A 17,909-nucleotide genomic window follows, 5' to 3' on the forward strand; every position below is an offset into this window, starting at 1 on the left:
GCATCTTTTGGTATTCCAAACAACTGTTACCTGATCTATAAAAATAACAATAACTTCAACTGTCTGCTCTAGAATAGCAAGATGAGTAATAACACAAATCTTCTATCAGGTATTACTGACAAATACTTTAACACATATTCTATAATTTAACTAACAAGAAATTAAGAGTTTAATTTAAACTAAAAAATTGCTTACTTTATCTTACCTCTTTACAGCGTTAGCGGAAGTTTCAATTTTGTAGTGAGTATTACGAAATTTTTATGCTTTTATGAATTAAAATGACATTTATACAAAGAAATAATATAATTTATAACAATGCAATATTTATATATTTCTTTTGATTTTCAATATAAATAAATATATATTTATAATAATTACGTAAGAGAATGTCTATTATTCATAGGTACGTCACTATTGTTAGAACACCTTGAACATAGATTGAATGTTGTGTTGTTTACTACGTTGTTATCCTAAACAAATAGATTTGACGTGAAGTGTACCTTGTCGGAGGTTTGTAGTCACAATGACTACTAGTAAGTGAGATACTTTTAAATTTGTTCTACATAGAAAAATGTATGATCTCCGCAAGGAAACAAGCATAAAAACTCTATGGATGTTTCAGCAAGTAAAATTTTAAAGGTTCATCAATCTTTCACTATTACTATTACTGTGAGTACGAAGCAGGTGCCATTTCCATCACAGAGTGGCATAGAAACATTCGCATTATTAGCAATAACATTAACACAGTAACAGTGTTATTTACCCTTACAGTTACTCTTAGTTTCAGAATGAAAGGTTAATACAGGAAGTTGAACTCGATAAGATATTTCAACTCGGGAAGAAGGTTCCATGATTATCGATTGAGAGGTAAGAGCAGATTAATTTTAAACTTAAAGTAATCTTATTAACAAACCTTGTAGATTTTTTGACAAAAATGTAATGAAAAAGCAATTTTATTATAATTAGATATGTAGTGGTGTAGTTATAACTGTTATTGAGTGTTAATACGCTTTGCCGCGTTTGCATGTGAATCATATGGTAATACTAACAGTGAGTAATACTACTGAAAGTGAGTGAAACCGGTGAAGTATATAAATTATAAATTTACACTAGTGAATTGTTAACACCCGCTTTCCATTTCATGGGTGTAGAACTAAACATAGTATGTGAAATGACTATTTTTACCAACTTATTGTAAAAGGTTCAGAGGAGTATGCTGGGAAGGGATGGAAGAGTTATAAGTTACACTTACAGCTATAGATTAAGATCTCCTAACTTATTTCATTTTGAGAGAATAAGAGTAAGGGATGATCTTATTGGAACTTATGACTGAAAAAATATAAGACAACCTATAACTTTGTATTTCATGTAACTTTCTGTTATCATTTTTTTTTTTTACTTTTAACTAGGTTTCAGTTATTCTTTTTTGTATCAAAATCCTCTGTTCTGACCACTGCCCTATGTCTAAGGTCATCTATTTTATTTATTTAAATTCTTATAATTCTAGCTTTTCAATAATAATAGTGTAACCTACTATTAAAACTACCTTTGTACCTTGCTCCCACACTAAACCTATCTGTACATCTAAATTTTTGAATCTTTATTCTGGCTTTCTTAAGTATAGAGACCTGACCAAAATCTTGCAAAATTTATCAACTATTATGCACTCTGAAATAAAATTCTCTATAAATATAATTTGATTTATGATATCAAGATAATAAGTCATGTCTTTTAAAACAATAAACATTTTAGTAGAAAGAAAGATATGAAAGTTTCCTATAATATTTTAGATATGAGCAGTGTGACAGAAAGCCATTTGATTTTCACTTCTTTACCTACCTCAAAGAAAAACTAAACACAACAACAAAATCTAAGTATTGTAAACCTTCACTTCTATACACACATTTAACAAATGTAAGCAGTACACACACAGTCATCGGAAAATAAATTTTTAATTCACAGAGAGATAACTTTGCTGAAAATAAATATTGATTTAGGCTTCTCAAACTTATAGATAATATTCCTGATATTCTAATTTGAATTCACAGCTTTTTTTTTTCCTGCAACTCAAATAAGCCACCCATATGTAGATTATCCAAACCAGCAACAGTTTTCAGCACCAGAATTAAATATTTGAGTTGCAAAACATTTAAATACTCGAGTAAAATTTAGAATTAGTAATTAGTTGTATGTACTTGGCCTGGGGTACATCTGTAATTTTGTATGTGTAATTAATACTAATAGTATCATTGATAATTAAAAGGGGGATTTTAGTATTAGACTTATCCAGAGTTTAATTTCTAAACTGTTAAATAACATAATTTTAGTTAAATATATAAATTTTTAGTGGCTAGAATGATAATTGAGAATAAAGACTAAAACTTCAGTAATGTTAGTGGTGGTTCAGAGATAAGATAGTTGGAGTTTATAGGATGTGATAGGTTCCACATTTGTGAGATATTTGAGGATTGTGCTTGACTGCAGTTTTGAGAATGTTCAGAAAGATGAAATCAACTTACTTACAGAGTCTTCTTACTAAGGATAATTTAGAGATGGCTTTGGGGAAGTTGTTCTATTAGACGTTAACTATCAGACTAGATACAGAAATCAATAAAGTGTACTATAGCATGGTACTATGTATATTACACTCCTTTCAGTTTATAAAGTTAAGTTTGCTAGATTTTGTTTTCACTATTATTCCTAAAATTAAAATACAGCATTGGCCAAGAGGATTTCTAGCTTTTATTTACCTTTAGGGTTAATTGGGTCAAGTGGAGATTAAGTACCTTCTTGTTTGATTCTCTTGCAGTAATAACAACATGCTGTGCTGTTTAATTAGCAAGCCAGACTATTCTTGTCAGCAAATCAGGCAGTAGTTATGGGTAGATTCACCCATTATCTTTGCAATCTGTTAGCCAACTAATCTGTCAGACACCAATCATTGTTTTATGATGTTAGAAGTTTGAAGGTTTATTTTCATATTTAAAGCAGTGTTTGGGTCTGAGAGAGTAGATTTTACACACATTTTTATGTAGATTTTTCATAGATTTGTACAAGAATTTATGCAGTTTGGCACTGATTTATATTAAATTTCCATAGATTTTACAAGAATAGTGGAGCATAGGTTTTTGTTTATGGTTTCGAGAACATGCACAGCAAGGGCCTATTATCTAATTAAGTCTTTGTCTCTCTCTCTTTCTAGTCACATACCTTTTTGTTTTTAATACATATATACATACATACATACATACACAATCACTTGCCCTCCATTGTGTAATAGTACTTTGTTGTTTGTTCTTGTGTAAATTTTTAAGATTTAAATTAAAGATTGGTTCCTCATGTAAATTGTCTGTCTTGTCTCATTCTTTGTGACTCAAAGTAGTTCCGAAGAAGATGGGCAATTGGTGACCTGTCATCAACTTTTCTCCTCTCAGTCGTTTCTTCCAGCCTATTCAGTTTAGCATGGAGTCATTTTTTTTCACCTGGTCTATGGATGACAAAGTTCAATGTTGCTGATGCCTAGCTTCGTATTCCGATCATGGAGTCTTCACATTGTTATCTTTGTTTTGTGAATGAGAGACAGATTTTTCAGTTTCACATTTTACCATTCAGCCTTGCATCTGCCCCATACATCTTTTGCTGGATAGTCAGATTTTTTTCACTCATTGGACATTCACATTCACCATTATATGGACGACTGGCTTCTCATTCCTTCCTGCCACTTAAACTCCACATTTCGAAGCTGCAAGAGCTGAGTTTCTCATAGAAAAAGAGAAGTCTGTTTCTACTCCCACACAGTACCTCATCCATTTAGGGCTATTTTTCAATTCATGTCTCAGTCAGGCCCAACCTTTTCCTTTATGCCTTCAAATCATGGAATGGGCCATTCTTCTGATACAGTTGTCTCCTTCTCCATTGGTGCATACAGTTGTATCTCTTTTGGGGATGTGGGCATCCTTGGAATCATTCATTCCTTTGGGTCAGGTCCACATGTATTCCCTTCAGTGGTTGTTACGAGACCAATGGAATATTTGCATGGGTGCACTGGTTTGTCCAGTGACCCTATCCACTTCCTGCCAGTTCAATGTTGTGTGGTGTTTGAACCGGGACAATACAACAGTAAATGTCCCTCTCCTGCCCCCTCATCCATATATATATCTTTACAGATGATTCTCTCCAGGGATGGGGAGCTTGTGTAGCAGAGATGGAATTCAAAGGCCTCTGGGCAGAAGAGGAATCTTTTCTCCACATCAGTCTTTTAGAGCTTCTAGCAGTTCAACAAGCCGTGTCTCAGGCTCTTGAATTGTTGTGGGGGAAGGTGGTAATGCTTCACTCAGATAATTCCAGTTTGGTCTCCTACATCTCCAAGCAAGGGGGCACTCACTCCAGGTCTGTTTGTATTCAGGCATTGGAATTTCTCTTTTGGGCCCATAATCATTAGATTGTTCTCCTTGCTTGTCATGTTCCAGTTGTTATGAATTTAGTAGCTGATCAGTTATCTCGTCCCAACAGAGTTCTTCCCAATGGAATGGATGGGTCAATTTACAAGTTTTTTAATGGATATTTTATTATCTTGAGATGTCTCAGATTGATGTATTTGTCACTCACTAGAAAGCTCAGCTCCCATCCTTCTGGTCTCCTGTCGCTCACCCACGGGCTTTGGGCATAGATGTTCTCGGCTAGGTTTGGACAGATCTTCATATTTATGCATTCCTTCCAATTCCTCTGTTATCCAAGGTTCTTGCACTGATTTGCTTCTCATCCTGTTGAATTCTTCTGGCGGCACCATATTGGCTGGGTCAGCGTTTGTTTCTACTCCTTCAGTATCTTCAGGAGTGCCAACTTCTTCCTCTCTGGCCATCTGTCTTACACCAGTCTTGGTCAGACATTCTTTCTCCGATGATCACCATTTTCTGGCTTTATGCCTGGCTTTTATGTGGTCCATTGCACAATGTTGTGGATTGACCTCTCAGGTGGCATCTTTATTAGTGTGGTCCATTTGGTATTTTTCATTGAATGTTTATCAAACAAAATGGTTTACTTATTGTCTGTGGTCTCTCAGGCATGGTTTTAATCCCTTTTGTCCCACTGTGCCACATTTTTTTTATTTCTGACATGGTTATTTTACAAATGTTTGGCACCTTCAGTCATTTATCTGTATAAGGCAGCTTTGCCAGCTACTTTTCATTTTTTTTTATTTTTTTTTATTTCTTGTTTTTCATGTTTATTCTTTATTTATTATTATAAAAGTAACTAAAATGTAAAAATAGGGATCTTTTTAGGTAAGTTAAGATTAGATTACATAAAATAGATTATAATAATAATAAAATAAAAATGTTTCACAAGGCACGCATGCGAGCAGAATGTTGGTAATGTAATTCAAATACGTAACGTTAGCTGCACCTGCCCTGAGTAATTTACAACTTATTATGGTGTGGATAGTAGTTGGACATGGTTCAAACAGCAATCAAAATGGCAAAAAGACAATGAAATTTAATAATAAATAGATGTATAATGTTACAAGCTTAAAGCTATTTAGGATAAATGAATGTAGTTTTCTGTTACAATTTGAAGTCATTCTAGAAAGAAAAAAGGGTAATTTCAAATTTTTTTTGGGTGGAAGGTCAGTCAGACTGACCAATCCTGTTTTGAGTTAGAGTAGAGAAAATAACAGATGAAATATAAAGTTTTACTGAAAAAAAAGATTTGAAATGTATTTAGGAGGCTTTAGTATTACACAAAGGAAATTAAAGATTTTTGAGATGAGAAAAACTATTTTTAACCTTAACATTAAAATTACTTTGCATGTGGACTATTCAAAACAAATACTCAATATATTCATTGAAAAATCTTTATTTTAGTTTATTAAAAATACTTTTTGTATGTGAAAGACTGCCAAATTTTGTGAAGATATACACACTACATTGAAAGTTAGAAGTATTAAATCTATAAAGACTTTAAATGAGTACAAAGAGGTCACATGGTCGGTCAAGTTGACCAACTCCATGTTGAGAGAGTTAAATTGCTATGGGCAGTATAGTGGGGTATAAAGATTGGAGAAAGCGAGGTAAGATTCATACTAATGCTTATATGGGCAAAGAGGAGAAACTTTCTTTGGGATAAAACTAAAGTGTGAGAAGAGGTAAGTATTATCAGAAATACATTTTTGGTATAAGAAAATGTTAACTTTCACAATCTTGAAGTGGGATGGCTCCAAAAACTCCAAGAGTATGACTTTAACATAGTGTATTACCCTGAATGGAAATGTTGAACTATTATCCTGAAGACCATGTGTTGCTGAAAAAATAAACACTGTGAAAAGAGGAAAGTGCAAATAGTAAAGATAAATGATTATGAAGAACTAGAGTGGTTCACTACTCAACTGAAAGATGTGGCTATGAAACCAGTTATTCATGGCTCAAGAATAATACAGGAAAAACCTCATGGCAAATAGTTGCTCCAAATAGCCTAAAAAACAAAGTTGTATTTGGTGCATTGGTATTTATTATATCTACAATTACATCAAAAATGGGAAGATACCAGTGGACAGAACTAATTACTACAGTAGATACTTCCATGATCTCTACATTCCACAGCACTTCATCATCTCCACAACTTTCCAACAGCTGGGCACTTAGGTGGTATAGAGATATTGGAATGAGTAAGACTGTTCTTCTATTGGGTTAAGTGCTGGGGATCTCTAGATAATTTGTGTAAAATGTAAATTTGGCTGTGAGTGAAAAGTTTCATGAAAAAAAGCAAGAGCAACTGCACCAGTATTGTGTTAGAGCACCACTTGGAAAAAGTTGCTGTCGATGTACTGGTACTTTGCCTCAGAGTAACAGTGGGAATAGCTACGTCATGATTGAGATGGACTAATTTACCAAATGATCAAATGCATGTGCTGTTCTTACCCAGCAAGCAGAACCTATCGAGAAAATTTATCAATGAAGTTGTCTTAAGATTTGGCATACCTATGGGATACCACTGACAAGGATGGAACTTTGAATCAGCCTTCTTTGTGGGAATGTGTCACATCCTTAGGACCAAAAAGACAAAGACAACAGCCTTTCATCCATCTTCTGGGACATGATGGACAGATACAACTGCACATTATTAAATAATTTAGCCTGTTGTGTGGATTAACATCAGAAAATATGGAATCAGGATTTTTTACTGTTACAGGAGTTATTATACAGCAATACATGAAGCTAATGGCAGTACAGCATCATCACTAATTTTTGGGAGAGAACTTAAAGTGTCAAAGGACCATCTATTCTCTCATCCAGAGAATAGTTATTCAGAAGTCTTACACAGAATATGTAGTAAGATTATGGAACTTTACTTGGGAAAGAGTTAAATGAGCCAGCTATAAAATATAAAGTTGCTATGACATTAATGCTGATAACACTGGATTCCATTGGGGTGACATGATGTGTCTGTGCTATCCCCACCACAGGAAAGAACAAACTCCAAAGTTAAGTGTGTGTAGAAAGGGGTCACATGTTGTAGTGAAAAGAATCAATGACTTGGTTTACTGAATCTAGAAAGATAGATGATCCAAACCAAAAATCATCCACTATGATCATCTATGGACACACATTGGTGAGAGAACAGCTAACTGGGTAACTCTGGAGAAATATTTGTCAGCAGCAACTTTACTTGCTAATGAGTACAGGGTTTCTGTTAAGACCACTTCCAGAGGATCATCAAGGATGGAGCTGCCAGTAGAATCACCTGATCACTTACCCAGAAAAATCTTCTCCAATGATAGGATAGCCAGTAACAACGAGGGACAGTAGAAAACCACCAAAAAGATTGAGTGAATGGACAGAATGGTTCAGGATTATTGAAAGGACTCCACAACCTAGGAAGTGGGTAGTGTTGTAAGCTATATTTTTAATCTTTTAATTTGGATGTTAGCTACAGGGTGCATGATATTAAATTAGTACTAAAATACCTAGAACATTTAGGAATATAATGATCAAGAGACTTTAAAAAGTGTCTAGAAACAAGGCTATCTTATCAGTGAGCAGTTAATAAGTTTAGAGCAGTGATATATTTGCATCAATGTTAGTTATCATATTCATTCAGTTACTCAACCGATTAGCCTTGGAACTGTAAAAGTAAGTTTATTTTTATGTTAGTTTTAATACCATAGTGAGGTATTTATATTTGAATATTATAACATAACATTACATTAAAGAACAGCAAGAGACCTTTTGGTCTATACAGGCTGCCCTTCCAACGAGATTGTACTAAACCCTAAAAAACCTCAAAACCAGCCCTTATCATTCAAATATTTATCAAGCTTTCCCTTAAGCTCACTTAGGTTAATTACACCTACCACATCTGAAGGCAACCCATTCCATAGGCTAGCCACACTGTTAGAAAAATAATGCTAGTCATACTTGAAGATGACTTCTTCCTTACCAAAATTTATCTTTTTCTTCCCTAGTCATACCATTCTCACCATTAAGTATGAAAACAGATGGTGCATCATTATTATCAATTCCTTTAACAATCTTAACTTTCCACACCGGGCTGTGGATTACACCGATCTTGTAAGCACAAGAGTTTCCATATTATAAATTTTAATATGCTATATATATTTCCAATAAATTGGGCAAGCTTTAAGTAAACATTACGAGTCTTTTATACGCAAAAAATGATATTTTTTAATGTAGTATTTTTACTAAAGATTTGTCCATGAATACATGGAGCTAGAGTGTTGACTGCTTTGAGTGCATAGTGATTTTCATGTTATGATTAAAAATACTTTTCTTCATCTGAAAATTTTCAAACTTCATATGTGTAACCCCTAAAATCTCTTAAACATCAAAAACTTTTTTTTCTCTCAGTTAAACTTATGATTTTATCCATTATTTTTTGTACCCTAACTCTGTTGATTTGATTGATCTTGTAACCACCATGAAAAAATATAAAATAAACCTAAGTTACCCTCTTTTTCTTTTTAGAATGACTGCAAATTGAAATAGGAAACAACAATTGTTTATCCTAGATAGCTTAAGTCTCAGAACAGTTTCAATCTGTTTCTACTTAATTTTATTGTTTTATTGTACTTTGAACTTTGTTTAACTAATAATCTTGTCATACAAGTTGTAAATCCAGTTACCATATTGAATCACACAACATAGGCATACCTCTGTCGGGAACCTACCTTTTAGTAGTATATATATAATATATGGGTGTGTTGGGCTAAGGATGTTTCTACAGTAGGTGTCTGTGACTTTTTGTCAATAAAGCTGACAATAAACAAACAGCACACACTCCACTTGTTTTTAAAATGTGTATTTGAAACAAGTTAAACATATGTACAAAATTCTTTACACTATGAAGATCATAGTTGCATCTTAAACACAGTTCTCTTGTTCATGTCAAAAGTCCACTCCACTTGTTTTTAAAATGTGTATTTGAAACAAGTTAAACATATGTACAAAATTTTTTACACTATGAAGATCATAGTTGCATCTTAAACACAGTTTTTTTCTTCATGTCAAAATTCCACTTATGCCAATTCAGTTGACAAGCCAAATTATTTTTTCTTATTTTCATTGCAATGGTATCTGTGTATAATTCACTTACATTGTCATGTTAGTTACCTCAGTTGTATCCTGAACTTCCAATAATCGCCTGCTTTTCATACTTCTAATTATCATGTGCTCTTCGTACTTCCAATAATTGTCTGCCTTTTGTCAAAGTCCACACAAGTAGGTTCAATTAGTTTAGAACACCCTTTGACAAGAGAAATTCTTCTTCTTATCTCTTTAAAACTGTTAATCTTACTCAAAAATATCGACTGTTAGGCCATTCACTCCCACTGTGGTTAACGTTACTTTTTTAACTTTTCTCTGACCAAACTCTTCCTTTCAGGTGACTTTTATGCAGTTTTTGCTTGTCTGGTTGCACCTATTTTTACATCTATCACTTAGGCCTTCTAGAAATCTCCATAGCCTCAACATCAATGGATTGAACACAAAGTTCAATAGCCTCGACATCAATGAATTACAAACACAAATCAAAAAAAAATTAACAATACAACCTACACTAAACAGTCTTTTATATCTGACAACCTTATGGAAAATTATTATTATTACTATTTTTCATTGTTTTACCTGATCCAACCTAATAAGTTTCTGATGTTTAAATTTTAGTTACTTTTATAACAATAAATAAAATATATGCATGAAAAACAATAAATATAGTACATATGAATGTAAGTTTGAGATCTTAATCCTTTTGCCACTGGTTGCTGAAGATATTTAAGTCTACTTTATTTTTTATGATGATGGTACTAGTACATTAAATAATTTATACTTATTTAAAGAATGCACCTAAGAACATGGAATAATAACACATGCAAGGCAATGTCCTATAATTATAATAATTTATCTGGTTTCCTAAAAGCCTTAAAATATTTCTCTTAGCTTTTCAACCTGAAATCTGGGAGAAAAACTTGCAAACTGAAGATGAAATAGACATTACTTTTTACTGAAAACAATGTAATATTACACCTCATTTGATAGATTAAAACTGTCTTTCTATTGGTTATAATTGATATAACAGAAAATGTAAGAGAGAATTATTGGCATTTTGTGAAAGAGAGGATGTGACAGGTGAGTGTGGCAAGTGGATCTAACTTTCTAGTTTATGTTTCCATAAACAAAGAAGATTGAAGGCTATAAAAAGTAGACCGAACTCCACTTATAACAACCCTTTACTTGCTTCCATTTAGTCAGTTTTCTATCCAATTGGTCAACCTATCTTCTATACCTACAGAGATAACTTTTTTCAACAAGCCTTGTCAATTGCTTTCTGAAGACCTAGATACACCACATCTGCACCTGTACCCTAATCTACTTAAGCGCTAACCTTTTCATAGAATGTCAAAATATTATTAAGCAAGGTTTTCCCTTAGTGAAACCATGATGACTATTCAACAAAATGTAAACTTTGTTAAATGACTTTGCAAAGCATCTTTTGTCAGATTTTCCAGAACTTTATCCACCCCTGATTCAAGATTAATAGGATTATAATTACTGGGACAATTTTTATCCCCTGTCTTGAAAAGAGGAGTAAAATTAGCTAAGTTCCAGTCTTCTGGCACTGGCCACTATTCAAGGACTTTGAAAAAATTATAGCAGATGTCTCACATATCCAGTCCTTAACCTCTTTCGAAACCCATGAGTAAATATCTAGCCCAAGTGCTCTATCATTCTTTTTAATTTCTCCAATTTTTTCTTAACAAGTTTAGAATTTGTGTGATAACCTTGTTCAGTTTTGTTTCGATTTAGCAATTGTTCAGGATGAGGAATATTGCTTATATCTTCATTTGTAAAAGCAGAAGAAAAAATATTTTAATAATCCAGCCATCCCACAGTCATCAGATATTAGCCTTCCAGTGTCATCCTTCAAAGGCCCTATTCCCATTGTAACATTTTGCTTACCCTTAATGTATTTGAAGAAATCTTTAATATCGGTGCTTGAAGTGGGGGGAAGAGGGGAAGGAGGATCATTTGTGAAATTTTGGAAGTCTAGTAGTATATTTCTTGTTTTTCACATGTAATCTTTATTATTATAAAAGTAAATAAAATATAAAAATTAGAAACTCATTAGGTAAGATAAGTTTAGATAAGATAATGAAAAATAGTAATTAATGATAAAATTCTTCACAAGGTGTACTCAGAAGCAGCTCATGAATTACATAATTCAATATGGTAAAGTGAGCTACATGTTCACCGAGTAATTTACAACTTGTGTGATGGGATTATTAATTAGACATGGTTCAAAGGGCAATAAAACAATAAAATTAATTATATACAAATGTATACTCTTATGAGTGATAATAAGGAAGCTCTGATGATTACTTTGAGGTTATGAACTCAGTCACACCGACCAAGCTTGTAGTGAGAGGGTTCATTTGCTTCACCTGTGTACTATTTTGTGTCATTCCTGCTTCATTCTTACATGACATTTTAAGAAGAAAATATTGTTTCTCTCTCCAGTCCTATACTCCCTTAAATGTTTATTGCATCATGTATTGAACCCCCCTCCCCAACTTCAGGCACTGCTTATTATTTGTTTTTAAATAATTAGTCAACCTTTCTTTATATAGTTTTTCTGATTGACCAGTTTCTCATTTTACCAATCCTTCTCTTGTATAGTCATCTAAATCTTCCCATCATTGCAGTGAATTATTTGTGAATTTATGCCCACAATTACAATATGGTACAAGCGTGTAGGATGTTAGAGAAGAAATAAACTAATTTGCTATTGGTACATCGAATTGGACTTGGAATTATTTCATCAAATAATTAAAAAAAAACCACCCAAGAAAAAACAAGATTACAACACTGTTATGCATATGTGGCTGTCTGCACTAGTTAAGATTTTGATCACAAATCTGTTGTTTGAATGTTTGCCAAAATTTATGTTTGTGACCCCTACTTCTACCGTTCTCACCAATAAACTCAAGAAATGATCAGGATTTCCATTTAATTCGGTAACCTAATTCTTGTTAGATTCCTGTAAAATATGCTTTTTTGAAATTATATGTTAAGTAACTGATTCAGTTATTTGTAATGGGGAGCCAAGGAATTCTGGGACTAGTATGTAATTCACGTTGCTAGAGCTAAGTTACAGTCAACTATAAAGCCTGTAGACAATTAACATAATGTACGGACAACTATCATCCTTAAAATATCTCCTTTCACATTCATCCTTAGGGAAAGTAAAAATTTAAATTTGCCCTTTACTTTTCTGAAAATCATTGACTCTGTAAAGTCCTTCTGCTACCAACAGCTACTCATTCCAAAAGTGAATCATTAGGTTTAAAAATTAAACTTATCTGGACCTAACTTGTCATTTACAAATCTTAAGCTTTATTCTATCTTTCTGTTATCTTCAGAATAATGTACAAAGAAATCAGAGGCCTTCATCCTTTTGGTCACTTGCATAATCTTCTAAACTTCAGTAATATTACCTTCCAAAACATACCATCCACTGACACTTATAGCTATTCCTCGACCTCCAGGTTTTCAACTTTGCCCATCTAAGCATTGGTCTGATTGTTTTCTTGCTTCCTCCAGCCTTTTAACAGCCTCGACTGAGAGTGCTCCTCTGACCTTTGAGAAATGCTAGTTAACAGAGGTGGAATAGAGGATGGCTGATTAGCCTCTGTGCTGGAAACAGTGACCTGTAAATTCATGACCGAAAATGGCATTTTAATTTCTTTTTTTAAATAATAATTATTAAATATAATTTATAAAGAAAGCCATTAGGTGACGTGAAAATCGCAACCAGGTATGTTAATTATCACAGCACTTGTGTAGAAAAACTCATGTCTAAATGCTTTGTCGAGAAAAAGTGATAAAATTATATGAATGAGGTGCTCATACACAGTAACAGGATAGAGGGCACATTGACATAGGTGGAGAGTATATCACTAAGGGCAACTGAGTGGAGTACCACATATCCAAAAGAGGATCTAGTCTGTGGAATCAAAATATACGTCCACCTAGCAGTGGTAAGCCAAAGCATGCTATTCAGAAAAATGAGGGGTACAAGGTATATCCATCCTATCACGTAATAGAGCAGTAAATCTCCCTGCATGAACAGCAATATCAGGTGAAGGAGGAAAAACTAAGTAGTCACCCTCAGACCTTTCAGCCATCAAGGAAGGAGTAGATTCAAAGGCAAATGAAGAAACCCCCAAACATCACAAACCCAAATTCTCTCCAGACTGTCCAGAATCATTTGCAAAAGCAGCTTCAGAACCCCCCAGAGAGATACCTCCAGACCGAATATGTCTCCATCTCAAAACAAATAAGATCATGGAAGGTCAAATGAATCTGAAAAATTGTGATCTGTTCAAAATGATCACACAAGGTCCAGTCTGGAACCACACTCCTGTTCAGAGAGTTTCTCCCCCCCCCCCCCAACAAATTTTGTTGGAAGCCTATCAGTGGTCACCACATAAATTTGAGGACAACTTGGGTCTTTGGTTTCCTGGCTTGTATATTGTTGGGATATATTGGGTAGAAATGCCTTGTTGTTCATCTACCTGCTGTTGCCCAGAAGAATTGGAATTACAAATTGATGTCACCCATTTGCTTTTTTCCTTATTGTTGTTTTTGGCTTCTAAACTTTCTTTAACTCCTGCTGGAAGTCATGGCATGACTGCTCATCATGTGTTCAGACCCTTGGCTTCTGTTCCTTTCTCTATGGATACTTTGAATAGATTCTGCCCTTAGTTTTAAGGGTCCTTCACTTGGGCAGACCTTTGCCAATGGCATTAGTGACTAGCCTCTGTGGGAGTGAGGTTATAAAAATTGAAAGACACTTGAAATTCCTTTACCACAGATCCATGGGTACTTTAGGTTCTGGCATCAGGGTTGGTCATTCCGTTAACTTGTCCACCTTTGTTATCCTCTGAACCTGTGGTATTTCCACCCCAACAGATCCATGGAGTGTAGATCTTCGTTCCAAGACTATCAGAAAGTTATTGGTCAAGGGGGTGGTAGAGAGAGTCAATCCCATTCTTCCAAGATTTTATTCCCATTTATTTGTTGTGCCCAAAAAGATGGGAGATTGGCAGCCGATCATTGATCTTTCTCATCTCAACCAATTTTTAGATCCTCCCAGGTTCACAGTGGGATCTTTTCTCAACCTGTGATGGCATTCTTCACCAGGTTTGTGGATAACCAAGTTCAATATTGCTGATGCATATCTCCACATTCTCAAAACAAATTCATCCTGCCACAATCTGTTTCATGCACAGGGGCCAGGTTCTGCAGTTCAGGGATCTACCCTTTGACCTAGCATCTGCATGATATGTCTTCTGCAGAGTTGTACGAGGTTTTCTTATCATCTTCATACTTTGGTCATGTGCACACTCCTTTATCTGAAAAGCTGGTTACTTCTGGCACCATCTTGTCAGTTGGTAGAACAGCATACCCAGATTCCCCTTTCAGAAGCCACCAAGAGCTGAGAAATCCATTCTCTTGCTGACTTAGTATATTGTCCATTTGGTTGTCTTTTTAAACATGTTTTAAGCTGGGCTCAACCAACTCCCATCCAGCTCCAGGCTATGGAATGGGCAGCCAGGCTCTTACTTACATGGATGGTTCTATCTCTTTTGGGATGAGCACACATGTGGTCCCTTCAGTGGTCACTGTACAACCAGTGGATCAGGAATTTTAGTCCAATGGATTATCCAGTCTCCTTCATCAGGAGCAACATGTTAGTTTTTGAGTGGTGGTTGGATCAAATCAACACTACCATCTGTGTTCCTATATCACACCAAGTTTAATTTCTTCACAGATGCCTTACCTCAAGATTGGGTGCCTATATCGACTGTCAGAAATTCCAGGGTTTATGGATGGATGACAAGACTTCTTTCCATATCAGTAATTTAAAAGTTCTTGCTGTCCAACTGGTAATGGCTCAAGATCTAGATCTATTGCAGGGGAAAATCATGATGATGCATTCTGTCCATTCCACAGTGGTTTTTTGCATTTCCAATCCTGTGGGCACATGTTCTCAGGACCTTTGATTTTGAACTTTGGATATTCTTCACTGGGCTCACTACCATCATATGAGTCTCCTGGCTTGCCATGTTCCAGGGGTGATGAATTTCATAGCAGATCACCTGTCTTGGCCCGATTGAATGGATGCTCCATTGCGAGGTTTCTGGAAGATTTGCTCTCAGTTCAGGACTCTGATGATCGATGCATTCCCCACTCATTGAAACTACAAGCATTTTTGGTCCCTGGTACTTCATCCTCTGGCTTTTTTGATGAATGCATTCAGTCAAGAGTGGATGGAATTGCACCTCTATGCCTTTCCACCAATTTGCCTGTTATCCAGAGTTCCGGGTATGAATTGATCCTCTACTTGAAACTACAAGCATTTTTGGTCCCTGGTACTTCATCCTCTGGTTTTTTTGATGAATGCATTCAGTCAAGAGTGGATGGAATTGCACCTCTATGCCTTTCCACCAATTTGCCTGTTATCCAGAGTTCTGGGTATGAATTGATCCTCTACATGAGAGCTGTTGGTAGCCCCTGTTTGGCTGGCCCAACCATGGTTTTTCTTCCTCTTTGGCTATATCTGTTGAGGCAACCTTAATCCAACATTCTACACTCTAACTTTCCCAATCTCAAACTTCATGTATGGAAGTTACGCAGTCCTTTGCATGGCATCAGGGTTTAACTTCTAAAGTTGCCTTTTGTTTGTCTCAATGTATCTGTAGATCCACAATGGCCATTTATCAAGGGAAATGACAGACTTGTCTCATGAGAAAATTCATCCCACTTCACCCAAATGTGCCTATCATATCTCATTTTTTGACCTGGTGTTTTACTCTGGTCTAGCTTTGTATATTTGTGTTTTATATAAAGTAGCTTTATCAACTACTTTTTGTTATTCTAAACAATGAAGTTTTTGAATCCCCAGTGCTATCCAGCCTTCTTCAATCATTTAGAGTCCTTCTCAAATGGCCTTTTAACTTCCCAAATGGGATATTAGGGTGGTATTATATGCTTTGTCTCAACATCCAATCGAGCCTTTAGCCTCATGTACCATGTATCACCTTTCCCTTGATGGATATTTTTTGTTGCTGCTGACAAGTGGATGTTGTAGGTCAGAGTTGTTTGCACTACATGTGCACAGGACTCTTTTATCACTCCACTTCTGTCCTGATAGGTCCTTTCTTTTTGAGGCTCTGGCAGTCTGGGAATGGGATAAATCCTTCTCATCACTTCTTTTGCCAGCTATTTCTCACCTCTCTAACCAATCAGACACTGATCGTTTGTTATGTCCTATAGAGCCCTGAGGTGTTATGTGGCTTGCACTAACTTCTTTCCAGTTGAGGGAACCCGATTCTTCATTGGATCCTTCAGTTTCTCAAGATTTCTCCCCAACTACTTTGACGAGGTGGCTTCGCAAATTGGTCTGCATTGCTTATTCTGGACTTTCTGTACAGATGAGGAAATTTCTGAGTCACATCTCATCAGATTTCTCACACTTATATGTTTTTAACTACTGCTTGAATTACTTGCTGAGGGACATCACACCAGCTGATGTATGGCCTTCTCTCAATACTTTTCTCTCACATTCTTTACACAATCTGCAGTTTCTTCTTCTGAGGGTTTTTGATTACCCCCTGTGGCTGTTTTGACAATATCTGCTAGATTACAAGAAGTGAGTATTTTTGTCCTCCTATCTCTTTACTTTCCAGGGTCTCTTACCTCTTTTTTTTTCAATGGATCCCATTCTTTGGTGAGTGTTGCCCAGATGGGTATGCTTCTATTAATCCAATTCCACACTTGCAACAAATTTAACTATACTTACTACTGGTTGCAACAGGCTCTGTAGAAATGAGGTGTTCAATAAGACCATCTAGGAGCTTACCAGGTGGTATTACCATATTATGCTGGACCACCGCTCATGGACTTTCATGAGTAAACTAAAGGGGATCATGCCCATCCCTGCTGATCATTGAATTGAATAAAGTGGTGTCAGTTTGCTTTTACAAATTTAGGGAATTTGGTTCACCTATTGCACTGTTTCTCAGGACTCCCCATTGTGCATTATCCCCCAGATTCTACTAGTGGAGCTAAGGAGTCCTTACTGTGCCCAGTTTTCAGTCATTGGGGTGGTGGCACAGAGGCTTTTCCTCCAGATTGGTCAAGTTTTTTCCTCAAATCTTGGAGAAGAGGGCGAAGTTGTGGGTCCTTCTACCTGGGTCCCTGGATGTTTTTCCCAGATGTTGGTAGTAGTGGCACCAACCTTCGTGAGAGCCTACTAGTAATATTGGTTGAGATTTGACTCTAAGCTATGTGGTTGGCCTATCTGCATGGCCCTTCTTTGTGATCAATATTGGTTTA

At 35.4% G+C, this 17,909-nt stretch overlaps 1 protein-coding gene and 1 long non-coding RNA gene across 5 annotated transcripts in view; one reads left to right on the forward strand and one right to left on the reverse strand.

Moving 5' to 3' along the window:
- Positions 1-426: 426 nt before the first annotated feature.
- LOC106461355 (ankyrin repeat and IBR domain-containing protein 1-like) overlaps positions 427-17,909 on the forward strand; it is a 268,562-nt gene continuing 251,079 nt past the window's right edge. For 3 of the 4 annotated variants that reach the window (XM_022388283.1, XM_022388284.1, XM_022388285.1), the window contains exon 1: positions 427-867. The gene's annotated coding sequence lies outside the window, so the exon portion shown is untranslated. The remainder of the gene's footprint in view (positions 868-17,909) is intronic. The other variant, XM_022388286.1, reaches the window with a different exon arrangement.
- LOC111086235 lies at positions 8,671-12,982 on the reverse strand. The gene is made up of 3 exons (XR_002610966.1): positions 12,972-12,982; positions 9,867-9,872; positions 8,671-8,804 (listed from the first exon to the last, which is right to left on the reverse strand). It is a non-coding gene; the product is annotated as an uncharacterized LOC111086235 (long non-coding RNA).

This window comes from Limulus polyphemus, unplaced genomic scaffold (assembly GCF_000517525.1).
Source record: "Limulus polyphemus unplaced genomic scaffold, Limulus_polyphemus-2.1.2 Scaffold942, whole genome shotgun sequence".
NCBI classification, from domain to species: domain Eukaryota; kingdom Metazoa; phylum Arthropoda; class Merostomata; order Xiphosura; family Limulidae; genus Limulus; species Limulus polyphemus.